Genomic DNA, 21,052 nt, shown 5'->3' on the forward strand with positions numbered 1-21,052 from the left:
GCAGTAACAAGATTAAAATGTTCATCTTAAAATACATCTCAAGAAATTTATGGTGTCGTGCAAAACACTAAAATACAGCTGATGTGACTAAGCTTTCTCAGAACAAATCCACGCATATTCACCAGGGCTTTCTGGGAATGACAAAGTTGAACAATATCATTGTTGTCTCCCCTTCCTCTAAATGTCATGAATTAATACAATATCACTTACCAGAGTATCTAGTCCAGTGGTTCACAAAGGGTACGGTTCGCCACGCTGAAACAGCGAGAGAGGATGGCAAGTGTGTCGAGAAGATTCAAGGACAGTCGAGAAAACATTACACATTCATTTATAGAAACCCGTAGAAGAGGCTTGTATATAAGTACATTTTAGGAATGAGTCATGGTTTTATGAAGCTGCATTGATTAGGTGTCCCGTAGATCGATCACTAGCTCACTGAGGTGCGGGGTTCGAATCTCCTCCCGTAGGCAGGAAAACATTAGGGACGTGTTTCCATAAAACACCTGCTGTCCCTGTCTCTGTCCCTGTTCACTCATCAGTTCAAAATGGGCACCTGGATGTTAGTCGACTGGTGTGGGTCGCATCCTGGGACAAAACTGACCTAATTTGCCCGAAATGCTCAGTATGTCATTGATGTCAGCTAGGCCTGTATACCTTGTACATGTACTTGTAGTAAATAAAGATAATAACCCATGATCATATTATAATGTAACTGTGTTCTATTTTATGAATCAAGCGCTGCTAGGAGCTTTTCTTAATGTATTTCTTATCAGTAAAAAAGTCGATGTAGCGCGAGCATATTTTTATTCCGAAAGTGCGACCCAGAGAAAAATGTTTGGGAACCACCGATCTAGTCACTTAAATTTTCCAGTAAGAGTATTACTTAGTGTGGAATTGGTAGAATACTTTCGGCCTCACAAAACGACATAAAACCTATAATTATTGACTGATTGAAGAAAAACTCTAACAATTAAAAAAAAACCGGAACAAATACGGTAGAATTAATTCTAGTTTCTCTGCTATTATAACTGTCTTATGTAGACATATGTTAACCAAGACCATCCCATGTGTTAAATATTAATGTAGTCAGCATTTCGGCTGGGGTGGGGCAGGAAATATCGGAGAAAGAGAAAAAAAACTGCAGCTACTGTTTTTTGTCGTTGTGTTTATAATGTTCTTCAAGTAGGATTTGAAGCATTATTATGGGTAAAATCAAGGAGGCTGAAGTGTTGCAGCAGGAACAGAGATGAGCTCTAGATTACATTTTACTTTAGTGGTCTTTAATCCAGAATCAATCCGTTTTCAGTAGGTTTAAAGCCAGCTTTAATGTTTCATCGTAAATAAAAAACTCAATTTATTTACAAATAAATTCAAAAAGGGATTTAATGTTTTAGATTGAAAACCAGATTTATTGTTTATAAGTAGGTCCAAAACCCGATTTGACATTTATCATTCAAAATGCGAGATTTTATATTTCTTCCTAGATTTTTAATCTGAAAACCTATGGAGAAGTATAGGTTTTAAAGTTAGAAGTAAATTTCCTTGGATAATATAAACGAAGTATTTAATCTGCTACTCTTTTTGGAGCAAGATTCATTAGGACTCCTTCAAGGAATTAATGCTGGTGAAGAGCTCAAGATCTGAGGAAACAGACCTGCCCATCCTTTCCTCTGATGGAACCTGATTACCTTACATTCTCCAGGAACTGTACGACTTCAACGGGTTTTGAGCTTGCCAATGAAAATAATAAACACCAGCTGAGATCTGGAGGTTACCCTGGAGACGCCCGTCTGGGAGGTCAAGGGCCGAGTCCCAGACAGGAAAACTCGACTTTTATTTTCCCATAATCACACATTAAAAAATTGTAAATAGTAACTATTTTATGTTTGAAGATCATTATAATAAACTGACCTTAGGTAGCTCATTATTATTTATGAAGTAAAATAGACTGTATTGAGATCTTGCAATTCTTCCAACATGAAATTGTATATCACAGAATGTTTTTCATGCCAAATGTTAAATAAGACGGTTTGTGAAGCTAATGTTTCTCACTCTATTGCAATGTGCTGTGGGAGTTTGTGAAGCTAATGTTTCTCACCCTATTGCAATGTGCTGTGGGATAGATTCATTGTGTAGCTCGGTAACACAGATTTCATACACCCGGTTCGAGTCTCCACAACTTCCTCAGGTAAAAAATTATGACTGTTTATTTTCTGTAATATTTCAGTTTCGTTTGTGGGAAGATGAACTTCTTGATGATTTTCAAGGTTTAATATTGATGGAAAGTGTTTACATTTGTGTGACTCACGAAATCGTAGTGACACGATTGCAAACAAACCGTACCACGGGTGGGGCTTGAACCCGCGGTCAGTTTTAAAACTCTCAGACCTGACCGCAGGTTCAAGCCCCACCCGTGGTATGATTTGTTAACATTCGAGAAGGAAATATTCGATTTCTAGTTGAAGTAATATGGAGTGCAGTGCCTTCTAGCATTACATAGGGAAAATTAAGGCAGTGCAGTGCCTTCTAGCATTACATAGGGAAAATTAAGGCACATCTGTTTCCCTAATAAATGGGGAAAAAAAGGCTTGTCTAACAGTAGAAAAACCTTCAAAATCGGTAACAGATACAAATACAGAGAAATTTTCAATATATAGAGAAAGTAAGGATTAATAACTCTCCCGAATATATATGTAATGGCAAACATGCAAACACCCTTCCCGAATTGTATTGTTTACTGGAGCTACAATTACTGCTGTAAATCCCACTCGATTACATCTGTATATATAAATCCCACCGATTACATTTATATATAACTTTATCACTCTTCTATATTACTTTCTCTCAGTATTATTGCATGCTGTTAGTGTCCCTTATATATATATGTCGTGCCGAATAGGTAAAACTTGTGATTTTGGCTTAAATAGCAATGCTCTTCTTGTCGAATACGGCAAGCGAAAATTTGTGTGTGCAATAATTTCGCAAAAATCATTCAGAACCTAACGAAAAAAGTATATTTCATTGTGTTTGTTCATTATTAAATTATAGTAAACTTATCTAAAATATATTTAGTTGGATTAGGCTAAATTAAATTACGCTTGTTACAGTAAAAAAATATATCTTTAAACGTATAATAGAAAATTTTAGTAAGGACTTTATTTTAAATGAGTTCTTGCTAATTGACCAGTTTTTACCGAGTAGGTAAAATTAATCACTTAGCAAGAACTTATTTAAAATTAAGTTCTTTCTAAAATTTTCTTTTATACGTTTAAAGATATATTTTTTCAGTTGTGTTTATGTAAAAATTAATAATTTTGTACCGAAAGAACCTTAGAAAACTTACCTAATCTTATTATAACAAGCTCAATTTAATTAAGCCTAATCCAACTAAATATATTTTAGATATTTTTACAATAATATATTAATGAACAAACACAATGAAATATATTTTTTTCCGGTAGGTTCAGAATGATTTTTGCGAATTTATTTATTGCATACAGTTTTTTCGATGGCCTTATTCAGCAAGACGAGCGTTGCTATTTAAGCCAAAATCGCGAGGTTTACCTATTCGGCACGACATATACAAAGGGACATCATCAGAGGGTGTGAAGTGACAAGGCAGGTAGGTATAGCCTCTTAACAGGAATGTATGCAGTTCTGAATCACGAGTCGTCCAATGACGCTAGTGTGCTGTCACTTGTCTGGGAGGTAAAGAGTGTGATACCCACGGCCTGGAATGCCCGAAATTTCTTCACACTGAGGTACTTTCTATTACCTAATGCCTCGGAATCAAATAAAAAATACAGTGGACCCCCGCATAACGATTACCTCCGAATGCGACTAATTATGTAAGTGTATTTATGTAAGTGCGTTTGTACGTGTATGTTTGGGGGTCTGAAATGGACTAATCTACTTCACAATATTCCTTATGGGAACAAATTCGGTCAGTACTGGCACCTGAACATACTTCTGGAGTGAAAAAATATCGTTAACCGGGGGTCCACTGTAATACGATAAAATGGTAGTTGCATTATTTTCGTGACTCGATATTAGATAACATAAATATATGAAATGTATTAAAAATTAAATGGCTAAATTATCCAAAATCCCGTCAAAAAAGAAATAATTTAAATATGGAATGAAACTACCGTGTTGGGCTTACGAAAAACACGTGTAAAAAATGGAGAAGCACAAGTCTATATTAAAAATGAGAAAAAATGTTGAAATTTTTTAACATTCAGAAGTTTAATTTGCTTTACCCTGCAATGAAACCCGTTCTCCTAGAAACACAGGCGAGAACAACATCAATCTGCAGTAATTAAGGATATTGGTCATTACCCAACTTCAATTTTCAGTCTCATCTCAAATTCAAGTTCGTAAACAATTTCATTTACGACCGCTTCACAAATTTAAAGTTTTGGCAATATGTCCGATCACGAATGGATCGTGCCCAACGTTATTTAACCAGTCAAGGCTCGATAATACGTTTTGCAAAGTTATTTGCAAAAATAAACGAGAACGTTAGCAAAGCTCCAATTAATAGGTGAGCTAACACTCGTAAGTTAGGAAATAACACTAGAAACCTGCGATGTTTTCATATAATACCTATGTTGTGGCAGTCTCACTTCCAAAGATATGCTAGTCTGACCCAAATAAAAGTAGTCTCGATCAGGGACAACAGTTACATAAACAGGGATGTGTTTATGCTATAGGCATAAACACATCCTGTAAATAGCTCTACATGCTTGCCACTTCATTTGCTCTGATAATGCCCTTTGGACAAAAATACTTAGAAGGCGTGGTTTATCCTCCATATTCGGAGTTCTGAACAACTGTATTCGTAGCTCAGAAGATCTATAGGATCAGCATGAGTGGGGTCTTAGCTAAATTAATATTACCTCTTGAGAATGCTTCGATCAGGTGACTTCATTTCCTGGTCTCTCTTGAATCTATGGATATCAATGCTCTCTACACCTGACCTTGTCCCATCGATGTAAACTCTTTCTCTGTCTCTATCTTGGATTGACAAAACTCCCGGTGAACGAGAGGTTTCCATAATAGTACTAGCACTGTGTTTGCAGCTTATATACATGCATATCTGTATTTGTTACAGCATTTAATTCATAGAGGTAAAAGATTGACATGAAGGCATCTTTACTATTTTTCTGTTTGCTTACTAAATATTATTATTTTTATTTGTTTTCTTGTATGGAAAACTCTATCACACTAAACTGATCCAACTCAAATGGATATTTCACCAAAATTCGGTAACGGAAAGAAGCCAAAGTGGTTGGCCCAGTTTTCTTTGCAAATCCCTCGCCACTTCCATCTAAAAGACTTGTCTCTGCTTGAACCATTTCCAGTCCCTGCAAGCCCACACCATCCCAGCCCCTGTAAGCCCACACCATCTCAGCCCCTGTAAGCCCACACCATCCCAGCCCCTGCACGTCCACACCATTTCCAGCCCCTGTAAGCCCACACCATCCCAGCCCCTGTAAGCCCACACCATCCCAGCCCCTGCACGTCCACACCATTTCCAGCCCCTGTAAGCCCACACCATCCCAGCCCCTGTAAGCCCACACCATCCCAGCCCCTGCACGTCCACACCATCCCAGCCCATGCACGTCCACACCATTTCCAGTCCCTGCAAGCCCACACCATCCTAGCCCCTGCAAGCCCACACCATTCCAGCCCCTGTAAGCCCACACCATTTCCAGCCCCTGTAAGCCCATACCATCTCAGCCCCTGCAAGCCCACACCATCTCAGCCCCTGCAAGCCCACACCATTCCAGCCCCTGTAAGCCCACACCATCTCAGCCCCTGTAAGCCCACACCATCCCAGCCCCTGCTAACCCACACCATCTCAGCCCCTGCAAGCCCACACCATCTCAGCCCCTGTAAGCCCACACCATCTCAGCCCCTGCAAGCCCACACCATCTCAGCCCCTGCAAGCCCACACCATTCCAGCCCTTGTAAGCCCACACCATCTCAGCCCCTGCAAGCCCACACCATCCTAGCCCCTGCAAGCCCACACCATTCCAGCCCCTGTAAGCCCACACCATTTCCAGCCCCTGTAAGCCCACACCATCCCAGCCCCTGCAAGCCCACACCATCTCAGCCCCTGCAAGCCCACACCATTCCAGCCCCTGTAACCCCACACCATCCCAGCCCCTGTAAGCCCACACCATCCCAGCCCCTGCTAACCCACACCATCCCAGCCCCTGTAAGCCCACACCATCCCAGCCCCTGCTAACCCACACCATCCCAGCCCCTGTAAGCCCACACCATCCCAGCCCCTGCTAACCCACACCATCCCAGCCCCTGCTAACCCACACCATCTCAGCCCCTGCAAGCCCACACCATCCCAGGTCCTGTTAGCCACACCATTCATAGAGGCAAAATTACACTTTATTGATATTCTTTTATTTTATATTACACTGAATTTGTCTTTTGTCTCCCTGTCTGTTTCCTTTTCTCTAAATGTCTGTACATATATATATATATATATATATATATATATATATATATATATATATATATATATATATATATATATATATATATATGTAATGTGTGTGTGTGTATGTGTTTTAGCTAGTTTTTCCTGACAATGTGGCCCGGATATCGTCGAAGCTTGCTTACAGGGATGCTCAGACTAATATATAAGTTACATGTGAAAAACCTGGGTATCTTTATCTTGAGTCGTCTGGCGAACCTCGCTGTTCACAATTTTCACCCTTTACATTTACGTATTTTCTCTGCTGAGAAAGTATTTTTTTGAGACTGAGGAGAAGTCGCATTGGGAGGGTATGCAAAGTAATATGGGTAGAGATAGGTAAGAGTCATGAAAGATTTGATATCAGATTGGAGGGAGTGAATGAAAGGCTAGAGTAACAAGGGATAAAGGTAAGTGTAGGGTTGAGGTATCTGTGGAGACAAGTTTATTAAAGACTTGTACGTGGGCTTGAGACTTGATCTAGAAGTGTGGAGACAACAAATATGTTTTTAGTCATCCTACGCTGAATGTTTTCTAACGAATTTATGTCCATTTTGTAATACGGAGACCAGAACTGAGCTGCATAATCTAGGTGAGGCCTTACTAATGATGTATAAAGCTGCAGTATGACCTCTGGACTTCTGTTGCTTACACTTCTTGATATAAATCCCAGTAATCTATTCGTTATTCGAACTAGAACGTTCCTCTGAACTAATCTGCTTCAACTTTCTACTCATTTCTACAACACTGCAAGCTCCTGATGATGTGTTGAGGGCAACACGAAAGGCCTATATACGCACACACATCCACTCTCCCACGTATATAATCTATACCATCTGTGCTTCGCCCGAAATTAGATAACGTTGATCAACGGAGAGTATATATGTGGGATGGTAGTAGGAGTCTGGCTCGTCCTAGAAATCACTGGAGGGAAGGGATGCTGTAAACATTGAATAAATAGGGCTTGCTCATCTAATAAGTTTAAACCTAATCTGCTTCAACTTTCTACTCATTTCTACAACACTGCAAGCTCCTGATGATGTGTTGAGGGCAACACGAAAGGCCTATATACGCACACACATCCACTCTCCCACGTATATAATCTATACCATCTGTGCTTCGCCCGAAATTAGATAACGTTGATCAACGGAGAGTATATATGTGGGATGGTAGTAGGAGTCTGGCTCGTCCTAGAAATCACTGGAGGGAAGGGATGCTGTAAACATTGAATAAATAGGGCTTGCTCATCTAATAAGTTTAAACCTAACATATATGTTCTAGTGCCTTTTCCATGCGAAATGTATGTTCTACTTTTCCGTTACTACTTGTTCTAATGTTTTCCCCTTCTATCAAAAAATCCATTGCCATGTTTCTCCATCAAATATGTATTCTGACTCTCTTCCGTAATCAACTACATATTATGTTCTCCCCTACACACTACATGCTCTTACATTTTACCACATCAAATATTGATTTTAATGTTTTTACCTTACTAGCTTCATGCTCTAATATTTTCCCTACCAATTAGGAATTCTAGTATTTTTTTCTTACTAAATACGTGTTCTAGTGTTATACTAATATAATCTACCGTATTTTCCCTAATAACTACTTGTGTTGGTGTTTTCCTTTTATTAAATAAGAGTTCTTATTGAGCTTTTTGTATCTGGGAATCACATATTTCAGCGAGTATTATCTTAGAAAGTATTTGCACCAGGCCTGGTCACAGACCGGGCAGCGGGGGCGTCGATCCCGAGACCCTCTCCAATTATATCATTCCCGCGTTTTCGCGAGTACCTCCAGCCAATCACGCATTTTCGAGTTTTTCTATACATTCACGCACGAGTTCTCACCAATCCCATATTTTCTGTGAGTTTTTCCAGCCAATTACTTTTTTTCCAAATTCTTCCCACCAGTTGCGCGTTTTTTTTTTTTTTTTAGCAAGTTCTTTCCCACCAATCGCGTATCATTGCGAGTTTTTTTTTCACCAATCACGCATATTGGATAGTTCTTCCAGCCAATCACGTGTTTTAGTCTTTTCCTCCTAATGGATTTTAATTGAAGTCGATTAAATCCGATGCAGTTAGAATTATTTGCACTACTGGGAAAAAAACCTAGAAAAGCAACACGGGTCCATTAACTGATTGAATGTGAGGAAGAGGGGTGAGAGGGAGGTGGAAGAGAGGAAGAGGGGTGAGAGGGGGATGAAAGGGAGAGGGCTGAGACTGAGAGGGAGAAGTGAAAAGAGAGAGACAAGGGTGGACGAAAAGACGTGGGGGAAGGAAGATGAAAGAGAATTTAAGGGGAACGAAATACAGAAGACAAACACTTAAAGAGCAGAGAGAGAGAGAGAGAGAGAGAGAGGTGTATGAAAAAAATAAATGAAATATAAGAAGCGAGGAAAAAAGAAAGAATAAGGTGGATGACGAAGCACTCAGGATGGCAAGGAAAGCATCACACCACAAAGATGCTGTTACAGTGTTCACGAAATGGGCCAAAAACCACAGCTGACTGCAGATTACAGGCCAGCAGAGCTAAGATACACCAGAGACTCGCAATAAACCGGGTAACGTCACAAGGCCAAGGTTACTTTTATACACAAAGCAGCACGAGTATTATAACATAATATGCAGAGCAAGCTTTTATTGAAACATTTGGCTCATTTATATATATATATATATATATATATATATATATATATATATATATATATATATATATATATATATATTCTTCTTCTTTCAACGTACCAGCCGTATCCCACTGAGGTGGGGTGGCCCAAAAGAAAAAACTGAAGTTTCTCCTTTTAAATTTAGTAATATACAGGAGAAGGGGTTACTAGCCCCTTGCTCCCGGCATTTTAGTCGCCTCTTACGACACACATGGCTTATAGAGGAAGAATTCTGTTCCACTTCCCCATGGAGATAAGAGGAAATAAACAAGAACAAGAATTAGAAAGAAAATAGAAGAAAACCCAGAGGGGTGTGTATATATATGCTTGTACATGTATGTGTAGTGTGACCTAAGTGTAAGTAGAAGTAGCAAGACTTACCTGTAATCTTGCATATTTATGAGACAGACAAAAGACACCAGCAATCCTACCATCATGTAAAACAATTACAGGCTTTCGTTTTACACTCACTTGGCAGGACGGTAGTACCTCCCTGGGCGGTTGCTGTCTACCAACCTACTACCTACATATATATATATATATATATATATATATATATATATATATACATTATATATATATATATATATTTCTTCTTTCATATACCGAGGCGGGGTATATTTATATATATACAGGAGAAGAGGTACTATATATATATATTCCCCATGGAGATAAGAGGAAATATATAGAAGAAAACCCAGAGGGGTATATATATGCTTGTACATGTATGTGTAGTGTGATAAGTGTATAGAAGTAGCAAGACTTATGTAATCTTGCATATTTATGATATATATATATATACCACTTCTATAGCTGGAATGGGGACCCTCATCCTCAGAGAAGACAATAAACGCACCTCAGGGAAAACTCAAGGTTCTCCCCGGAGCTGTTTGAATATTTGCTTCTCCTACCACCCCCTATATATTTTTTATTCTATGTGAACATTTATTAATAAACAAAATACATTTACAGAAAAAAACATAAACATGAATACAATGGCACAATGTATCAAAGATCATGAATTTCCTCCAGCTCCTCCGAGGTTGGACGTGAGCCAAGTATGCAGCAAGCATTTCCCCTCTGGATGGCGACGCTGAGGCGCTGGAACATGAAAGTGGCTGCCCTTGGTTCCCTGGTGGTGTCGATGAGTCTGGAACCCAATTCTTTAAGGAAACGTGTGGCATTTTTTCCCCATGATCCCAAGGTCTCTGATCCCACTGGGACAAATTGATACTGTTGGCTAATGTCCCTGTACTTGCTGATCTTGTACTCCTCCCTGTGGTCAGCAGCTCCTCCCTGTCGCCCCACACTGTGATGGATATAGGTGTCAGCCAGTGTGGACACACAGGTATAGTCCCATGCCAAGAGCTTGCCATTCTTCCAAGGATAGATGGTGATCCCGTCGAGGCGGTTTGCTGGGTTGTGGGTATTGTTTACTGCAAGCGATCGTGGCTCCCTCTCGGCAGGGCATCCAGCTGTTGCAAGGGTTCTCTTAATGATGTCGTTGACCTCATTGTGTCTTGCATGCCAGCTCTTGGTTTTGGAACAGTTAAGACCATGTAGACCGTATTGGTCTGCTTGCACTTCGCCGCAAATACACATATATTCTGTGTGAATTGGGGCAGCAAGGAGCAGAGCCACTGCAATACGGAGGGTCTTAGGGTCGAGTCGCGTTCCCATTGCCGATATGGGAACTGTTTGGAGGAAGTCCCCGGAGTGATGTGCACTCACAGCCTGGAGACGGGCAATCTCCCTATCTGATGTTGCAGCCCTGAGCATGTTAGCAAGCACCTTTTCAGCAATTGGGCCATCCCAGCTTGACTGTGAGCCAGTGCAAACTAGGGTTTGGTGCTGGAGCAGCAAGAGTCTCCCATTCAGTGATGGCACTGGCATAGCTAGGGTCTTCTATTCCTGCTGAGTCACTGAGGGTGTCAGGAAGAATTTGTCTTATCAACTCGTTTGATGCAATGGAAGAGGATAGGAAAGCTGGTAGAGGAATCTGGGAGGATCTGCGTACTCCTAGCCCTCAAGCCTGACCGGAAGTGAGGCTTGCAACCACTGTCCATCGTCAAGGGAAAGATTCAATACACTCTCTAGCATGGCCTTCAGGAGAGAGTCATATTCCTTGAGTTTTGGACTGCTGAAGGCTGGGGAGCATTTCAGAAAATAGGTAAGTTTTGGGATTGACAGGCACCTGGTGAGTAGGTAGAAGGCATCGTGTGTGTCAATGTCTTTCATCCTGCTTTCCATCGTCCGGAGGTCTGAGACTTTTTTTCCTAGGATCAGATCGATGGCATTGGACCCAAGAGGAGCACCGAGGAGAGTGCTATTGGCTGGATCAATGGCTCGTGCTCCTGGTAAAACGGTACTAATATTCTGGATCATCTGTTGATTGGTAGAAACTATTTCACATTTGGTGGGGTTTAAAGAAAGGCCCAGGCTTTCTCCCATGTCTTTAATTTTACTGATGTCCTCCAGGAGAGATTCTGTTGTGCCAGCCAGGGTACCGTCGTCCAGGAACCAGATATTGAGCTCGCTGGAGAGTGCCTCCGTGACTTCCTTGATGACCAAACAAAATAGAAAGGGGGCGAGAGGGTCTCCTTGTTGCACGCCCTCACACGAGTCAATTTCATTGTCCCCAAAAAATAGTTTGGAAGTCACACTATAACACGATTCTATGAAGGGATAAAGGGAAGGGAAGTTTCTATAAACTGCTTGGAGAGCAGCATCCCTTCTGACTGAGTTGAAAGCATTGGCAAAGTCCAATTTGACCAAGGCGTTTTCATAGGACATGTTTTTGATATATACTCGTGCTGCGTGGGCAGCTGTTTCACAGCCCTGTTGAACGCCGAAACCGAGCTGAGTTGGTTTCAGCATTGCAGCAGCCTCTTGACTCACCCTTCTTACTGCAGCCTTGGCGACTAGGCGCATTAGAACTGGACAAGATTCCAATGCTCTATTTATTCATGTAAGAGATTTTAACCATCCAATTGATTTTCAAAAAGTTGAGAAAGTAGTATCAAGCAAGTCCATGGTCGACAGGAATATAATTGAATCTTGTTTCATAAAAAGCAGTTTTGACAATAATATGAATATTTCCTTTTGGTTTATATAAATTAGATCCATTTATAATTAATAGAATTTGGGAAGAATTTAATAATACACTGGACAAAGTGAGTTGTGCAAAGGACCTGTCCAGTTGGGCCGGCGCGCGAGGGGTGTTTAACCGTTGTGGGATCTGATAGTGAGGTGTTGACCAGACCCCTTATATACCTTCCTTGGATGCTTTACTTTCATAGTTCCTTGATAATGTGAGTAGTCACGAAAGCGCTTAGAATTTCTCTATTCTTTCAGAGTGGTTGTTTTGCATATTCTGAAATCACCTGTTTACTGTGATCTTATTGCATATATATATATATATATATATATATATATATATATATATATATATATATATATATATATATATATATATATATATATATATATATATATATACATCCTTGCCCGTCACTCAGTAGCAGTCCTCTTAAAGGGGTGCTCCTTGACGTGGCAAAGAGGCTCTTGGTCTAATGAGTTAGATCCTTTGGTCTCCTTCCTAAGACCGAACCTAATTACCCCCCAGTCCTCCCTTCCTTATCCCATCCTCTCCATCCCCCCTTCTTTCTCTTTCCTCTCCCTTTTTCCCGTCCCTTTTGTAGCCTCTGGGGCCCTCCCCTCTGGCATTACGGTTTCTAGGTAGGGGTACGTGTGCCGAGGTTCATCCCGTTCTGTGAGGTTCCTCAGGTGTGGTGTAGTTTGCCGTGGAACCTGGATTGTCTGAAGGTGCCCTATTACCTTCCTGGATTTCCGAGAGGTGGGTGGGGTGCCCTGCAGGTGATGGGTGTATCTCCAGATGCTGCCTGCAGATTCTGGGAGGTGGCAGCAGGAGGAGGTATGCTTTATGGCGGGTTTCCGACCACCCTCTCTTTTGTCTGCTGAGGTGGCTCGGTAGATGTGAAGTTGCTATCCCTGAGCATTGGCTTACTGGCGTGAAGGGTAGGGTATAGCACGGGTTCCATGCTGCATCTGCACTGCTCGCGGTCTCGAGGTCCTCTCGGATGAGAGGGGGCCCTTTCATGCCTTCTGATGACTATCATTTTGCTGTCCCTCTTTTTTTTCTTTTTTTTTCTTTAAAATAATAATAAGTACCATCATCTTGGAATCTTTGTTCCATGATAACCCTCGTCCTCCCAGGCCCCTTTTTGTTGCCGTATCCTGTTCTGACCCGGTTTCATTACTGGACCATTCTCCAGACTTTTCCCATACCCCTGTACCTTCTGCTGGTGACGCTTCGTCACCTGCTCCAGGTTCTGAAGCACCGCCCATTTCTTCTAGTGCCTCTGCCTCTTGCATGCCTTTAACTGTGTGTCCGGCTCCCTTGAGTACGGTGTGACAATTTTCGGATGGCTCACCTCCCTCGGGTCGGGCTACCCACAGAACTACACCTAAACATTCCAGACCATTTGCTGACGACGGTTCTTCGATGTCTGCCCATTCCACTCAGAAACGACCTACGGGATACCCATGTTTACAAGTACGAAGTAGACTAAATTCTTTTCTCTACAACCGACATTTCCAAGTGATTATCTTTCAGACCATAGTATTGGTAAAGCTCTTTTACAACACATTGGCCAAAATATATCATTTCACGCTCTTCGAAGCGGTGAACACAATGTTATAGTTCAGAATGCAGAACAAGCCCATGATCTTTCCCATCTTACTTCCATTGATAACATTCCTATCACAGTTCACAAGCACGCTACTCTCAATTCTTGAAGTGGTATGGTGATTTTACCGTGTGCCATTATACAGTGTGATTTTCTGTCTTGCGGTGATGATATTTTGGAGCAATTAGCCCTTCAGGATCTTTCAATTATCAAAGTGGGTACATATGCCCTGCTCTCTCGTGGATGGAGGTGCTTTCCCAGTAACGTTGCCCGCTTAATCTTTGGCTGCCGTGAACTTCCATCCTCCGTTTATATCACGGGCCATCGCCTAGAGGTCCGTGAAGTGGTCCCTACTTCCCAATAGCGTTGAAATTTCTTGTGCTTCGAACACCCCGCTAAATACTGCATATCTGCGGCGGATTGCCCGGTCTGTGGTGCCGCAGATCATGGTGATACATCTTGCAGTCTTGCCCCTACTTGTCTCGATTGCAATGAACCTTATCCTTCTTTTTCCCGTCGATGTCAGGTCTATTGTAATGAACGAGAAATCCATTGTCTTAAGGAGAGTGAAGGCCTTATGCTATGGCTGTCTCTCGGCTCCACCTTCAGAGGAATCTTCCTCGTGTTCCTTATTCTCGAGTAGTTAGGAGACCTCCAACCTTGACAGTCCCCTCCCCCTCCTACCAGCTCCTCCTGTGTCGTGTCTTCCAGGGTCACCCCCCCCCCTCTAACTCTCTTACGGTTTTACCTTCTGAACCCACTCACCTCCTTACCTATTCCTACCTCTACTTTTTCTCGTCCACTACTTTCTCAGTCTGCAAGGACTCGCACGCCTATATCTTCTTCACGCCCATCCCCTGCGAAGTTGAACCTGTCTCATAAACCCAATTCCCTTCGCATTCCTCCGGTGCTTACAATCCCCAACAGTTTTCCTTTTCGGTCTTAGTGCCTAGCTCTCACCCCCTTTCTAACACTCTCACGAAGGTGGAGGTTCACTCCCCCTCGTGTGGTCCCCTCTTCTGTTACCGCCCCCTATCCCCCAGACTTCTTCTCCAGTCACCTTCCAGCTTTCTTCCTCTCTCGCTCCACTGCAGGATTATTCTGTCCCCACTGGCACATCTCTCCAGGTTCTTACTCCTCTCCTCTCTCAGACCTCTTTGGTTCCTTCCACAGTCTTCCCGATCTGTACTTGCTCTACCTCACCTGACTGTGAAGTTACAGTATCTGCATCTTCCTTGTCCGGTGAAGCACTTGACGCTATCTCTTACTATATTGTGGAGACGAAACCCTGGATGGACACCGGGACGCCTCCTTCTATACCTTATTTTTCACAACCCTTACAGCAATCTTTTCCCTCACAGCATTCCGATTCCTCCTTGCTTACACACTTTCTGTTGCCTCTAAACATTGACTTCACTTCTTAATGTTGGCACACCTGTCTTTGTGAATAATGACTTATTTACGATGGAATATTCGTGGCCTCAGAGGTAATCTGGGAGAGCTCCAGGTGTTGCTCTCCCAGTGTTCCCTAGTATGTGTCGGGTTACAAGAGCCCAAAATTCGTTGAGCTGCTATTCATCCCGTTTCGGGCTGTGTGCTGTTGCGTTCTTCTGATCGCTTTCCTGATGAATCATTTAACGAGTGTGTGCTTCTTGTGCACGTTGGTATACTGTATCAACAGGTCTACTGCAGCCTATATTTATTTGCAGATGATATACAGTTTGCTCTCTATATTTCTCCCCTTCCCGTGCATTCTGTACCTCGAATATTGAGTTCTTAATCTCTTTACTTTCGCCGCCCATCTTGTTATTAGATGATTTTAACGCTCACAATCGTCTTTGAGGAGGGTCCCACTGTGACTCTCGTGGTGATCAGTTGGTGACCCCCCAAAAATTAAAATTTAAAACCTGCTTTTTGGGGTGGCCCGATTATTATATTTTTTTAAAACCTGGGACCTTTTGATAAAATTTCTCAACTTTTTGAAAACCAAATTGGAATGGTTAAAACCCTCCTTCATAAAATTTTTGGTTTTTTGGGAATCTTTCCGTTTCCAAATTTTTTTATAAAAATTTGAAAAATTTGGGTTTAAGTTTTTTTCCCAAATTTTTTTTTTTTTGGACCGAATTTTTAAACCCTTTATCGAAAAATTTTCCCAAGGGGTTTTAAAATAGGAACCTTTCCAGGGCATTTTTGGGAGTTAATTTTTTAAATATTTTTTTTTAAACCCTTGTATCAAAAATTTTGGGGAAAAACCTTTAAAAATATTAAAGTTTTTTAAAAAGAGAAGGCATATAAAAAGGGCAAGTTTTCATTAAAAAATATTTTTTAATTATTAATTAATAATTTTAAATTTAAAATTTACAGAAAACCTTAAAATACTTGCCGCCCACTTTATTTCCCCAAATTCGATAAAATTTCAAACTGTTCATTTTTTCTGTTTTTTAAAAAAATTTTTGGTCCATTTAAATGGGGAAAATACCCCCAAAAAGAAAAAAGGAATTGTTTAAAAATAACCCCCAAAAAATGTTTGAAAAATTTTTTAAATTAAATTTTAAATAATTTTTTAAACCAAAAGGAAAAACCAAAAAAAAATTCAAAAAAAAAAAATAATGTTTTCTCCCTTTTTGAAAACTTGGGGAAGGGGCCCTTTCCTTTTTAAACTTTTTTAAATATTTAAAGGGGGTTTGTTTTTGGTTTCAAAATCTTTTACCCAGTTTTTTAAAATAAAAATTCCCAAAAATTTTCTTTTTTTGGGATGGTTAAAAGCCGGAAAAATTTTAAAAATTCTATTTCGGGTCTTTTCAGCTAAAAAAACAACATAAATATGGCTTAAAACGGGGGGAAAAGGGTTAAAATTGTTTTCTATTTATTCATTTTAAGGGGAGGATTTTTAACCCCCAAATTGGGGCCCCCGTTGGGGGGGAAAAAAACGGGGCTTCCATGAGTCGAAAAATTATTGAATTCCTTTGTTTCAAGAGAAAAGCCAAGTTTTGAAAATAAATAATATTTTTTTAGTTTTAAATAAATTGGGGAATCCTTTATAATTAAAGGGGGAATTTTGGGAAAAGAAAATTTAAAAATTGGGGGCCCACGGGAAAATGCCCTTTTAAGGGGGAATTTTTTTTTTCCTTTGGGTTTAGAATGGTTTTTGGGGTTTATTCCAAAACCCCCTTCCCCAAAGGTTGGGCGGCTTTTGAAAATTTAAAAAAAGGGGAAAAACCATGGGGAACCCCTATTTTAAATTTTGGGAACCCTTATATTTTTTTAATTTTATTTATATTTTAAAATTTTAAAATTATACAGTTTTAAATTTTTTTTTTCTTTTAAAAGGGGTTTTTTTTTGATAAAATATATATATATATATATAAATTATATATATATATATATATATATTAAAATATATAAAATTAAAATATAAAAACAGAAAAAAAATTTGCCCAAAATTTTTGGTAATTAAAAATATATATATATATAAAAATCAAATTTTTTCTCCTTTTTCTAAAAAAACCTTTTCTTTTTTTTCTTCTATTGTCCAGGGGGAAGTGGAAAAAAATCTTTTCCTTTAAAATGCTTTTTTGTAGGGCGACTAAAATCCCGGGGAAAACAATGGGCTTTAACCCCTTCCCCTGTAAAAATTTAAAAAGAGAAAAAAAAAATTTTTAAAAACGGGGTTGCTTAAATGTGGTGGATGTAGTGCGGATGAAAAAAATTTGATTGCTGATGTTATGAAGGGAAAAAAAGTTGGATTTTCTGGCCTAAAAAACAAAGCTAAAGGGGGTAGGGAGTTTCGGGGGGGAAATAAATGGGTTTAATCTGGAGTATCTGAGGGTTAGGGCAAAGGGGGGTTTAGCAGAAATTTGTTGAATGGACAGAGGGGAAAAAATTTAAATGTGAAATTTCAAAATTATGTGGATTAAAGAAAAGGTTGGATGCGAAAGTGGGTCTTAATAAGCGTGTATGCACCTGGAAAAAGGAAATCGGGGGGGAGAAAAGAGTTTTTTGGGAGATGTTAAGTGAATGTTTTGGAGCCTTTGAACCAAGGGGGGGGAAGTAATTGTGGTGGGGGACGAATGCTAAATGGGAGAAACTTTTAGAAGGGGTGGGGTTAGGAAAATTGGGGGTTCCGGGTTTAAATGAAAATGGGGCCCCCTTTGATTAAACTTTGTAAAAAGAAGGGGTTTAATTATTTAATACATAAAAAAAAGGGGATAAATAAGTATCGATATGATGTGGGGGCAGAAAATTATTATTTTTGTTGGATTATTTTGGTGAAAAAATTTTTGTTGATAAAACTTCAGGATGTACATGTTTATAGGGGGCCCCAAATTTTTAGATCCTTTCTAGTTGTAGCTCACTGGGGGTAAAAGGTAGATGGGGGATAAAAAGGAGAATAAAACATCGGGGAAAGAGAGGTAAAGGTTTAAAAATAAAAGAAGGGCAGTTGGGGAAAGATATAAACATTATTGGGGTTTGGGGGCAATGGGGCATGGCAATGGGGCCCAAGAGGTATGGGGTGGGTTTAAAAAATGAAATTTAGAGTTTTCCCGAAATTTGGGGTTTACAGGAAAGTGGGTGGGGGGGGAAGGGCAAATTGGTGGAATGATGATGTAAAAAGAGTAGTAAGGAAAAAAAGTTAGCATATGGGGAAGTTTTTAAAGTAGAAGTGTTTCCAAAGGGGGGAAAAAGTATATGGAAAAAAAGAGAGGGGTTAAGAAATTGGTGAAGCAATGTAAAAGAAATAAAGTGGGTGAATTTTATCAAAAATTTTTTTTGAAAATAAGAAAAATTTTTGGGAATTGAGATTAACAAGTTAAAAACCCTGAGAACAAATGGATTTGTCGTTAAAAATGGGGGGGAGATTTTAAAAAATTGGAGTTAAGGGAATTGGGAAGAGGGGGGGGGAATATTTTGAAATTGTTAAATGTTGATGAAAGATAGGGGCTGTGATTTCGTGTGGGGGGCAAGGAGGAAAACATTTTGGGAAGGGTGAGGAAAAAAAGGGGGTTGTGAGTGGGAAGTTCTTGGGGCGGTAGGTAAAATGAAGGGGTAAGGCGGGCCGGGATTGATGGGAAAAAAGTTTGAAATGTTAAAAGCAGGTGGGGTTTGGTTTTATTTGGTTGGTGCAATTATTTAATAAATTTTGGAAGGGGGTAAGGTCCTAGGGATTGGCAGAGAGCATGCATAGTTCCTTTGTATAAAAAAAAGGGAAAAGGGGGAAGTCAAAAATTATGAGGATAAGTTGTTAAAGATTTTGGAAAAAGTGTATGGTGATTTTTAATTGAAAGAATTAAATTAATAGGATAGCGGGAGGGGAAAAAGGGGGTTTTTTAGGAAAGGTGGGGTGTGGCCCGGGGTGTTTACAGTGAAACATATAAGTCCCCCAGTATTTGAAAAAGGTAAAAAAATTCCTTTGTGGCATTTATGGTTTTTGGAAAAGGCGTATGACAGGGGTGGATGGGGGGCAATGGGGCCCAGATGTTGCAAGTGTATGGTGTAGGAGGGAAGGTTAGAAAGCAGTGAAGGTTTTTACGGGGATAGTGGGGGGCTCGTTAGAGTAGAGGAAAAGGGGAAAAATTTTTCCCCGTAAAAAATGGGGCCCTTTGACAAGGATGTGTGATGTCACCCTGGGTTGTTTAATATTTTATAGATGGGGTTGTAAAAGAAGTAAATGCAGGGGTCTTGGCAAAGGCGTGGAGTTAAAGATGAATCACACACAAAGTGGGAGTTGTCCCGCTGCTCTTTCTGATGACACTGTGTTTAAAAGGGGAAAATTTTGAAGGGAAGTTCAAGAGATTGGTGGATGAATTTGGTTTGGGTGTGCAAAGAAGAAAATTAAAAATTTAATACAGGAAAAAGTAAGGTTATGAGGGTAACAAAAATTGGGGGATGAAAGATTGAATATCAGATTGGAGGGGGAAAAATGGAGGAGGTAAGTATTCAGATATTTGGGGGTGGACGGTTTTCGGGGGATGGGTCTATGAAAAAGGGTAACCCTGGGGAAATTTATGGGGGAAAAAAAGGGGAGTGGGGGCCGGGGTTTTGGAGACAAAGAAATTTGTCCTTAAGGCAAAGAGGGAAAGTGGAGATTTTAGTTTACCAACGCTCTTATATGGGGGGTGAGCTGGGTGATGAAAGTTGCCCCGGAGAAGGGGAAAGGGAGTGGAGGTTTATGTCTGAGGGCTTTTTGTGGTGTGAATATAATGCAGAGGGAAATTTGTATTTTTGGGAAATTAAAGGGGGTGCCCCGGGTTCCAAAAATGTTTCCCGAGGGGTTGGGGGGAAGGGTTGTTGAGGGGGTTCGGACATGAGAAGGAAGGGGCGAAACAGAATGACTTCAAAGTGTATCAGTCTTTTAGTGGAAGGGAAGGCGGGGGGGGGTCGGCCAAAGGGAAGGGGTTTGGGGGAGGGTAAAGGAGGTTTTTTTTGAGGGGGTTGGACTTCCCGAGGCATGCGTGAGTGGTTTTATGGGGGTGAATTTGGGGACAAATGGTTTTTTACTTGACGTGCTGTTGGGTGGGACAAATAACATTTAGAAAGGGTTCAGGGGAAAGGCCCGGCGGACCGGTCCCGGAGATGGGAAGTCAATTACCCCTCTGAAGGGGGGTGTTTGTTGCAGTTTAAAAACTGTGGGGTAAACACCCTTCCGGGAAAAAGGGGATGGGTGAATGATGGTGAAAATTTTCTTTTTCCGGGGACCCCGTTTTTTTAGGGGAAACGGAGGGGTGATAAAAAAAAAAATATTTTTATTATATATATTTATATATAAAATAAATATATTTTATATATTTTATATATATATTATATATATATATTAATTAATATATATATATATATATATATATTATAAATATATATATAAATAAAATATATATATATATATATATATATATATATAATAAAATAAAATAAACATATTTAAATTATAAAAACCCCCTTAAAAAATAAATTAATTATTATTATTTTAATATAAAAAAAATAAATATATATTTCTTTTGTAAAAAATTAAAATAAAATTATATTTTAAATATGTATTTAAAAGAAAAATTTTTAAAAAACCCTGTATTTTTAAATTTTTAAATTTATTAATTTTAAATATTAAATTTTTATGAAAAATTATATGTTAAAAAATTTTTTTATGAAAAAAAAATTAATTATATTTGTAAAATTTTTATATTTTTT

Source organism: Cherax quadricarinatus, chromosome 50 (genome assembly GCF_038502225.1).
Source record: "Cherax quadricarinatus isolate ZL_2023a chromosome 50, ASM3850222v1, whole genome shotgun sequence".
In the NCBI taxonomy this organism is placed as follows: domain Eukaryota; kingdom Metazoa; phylum Arthropoda; class Malacostraca; order Decapoda; family Parastacidae; genus Cherax; species Cherax quadricarinatus.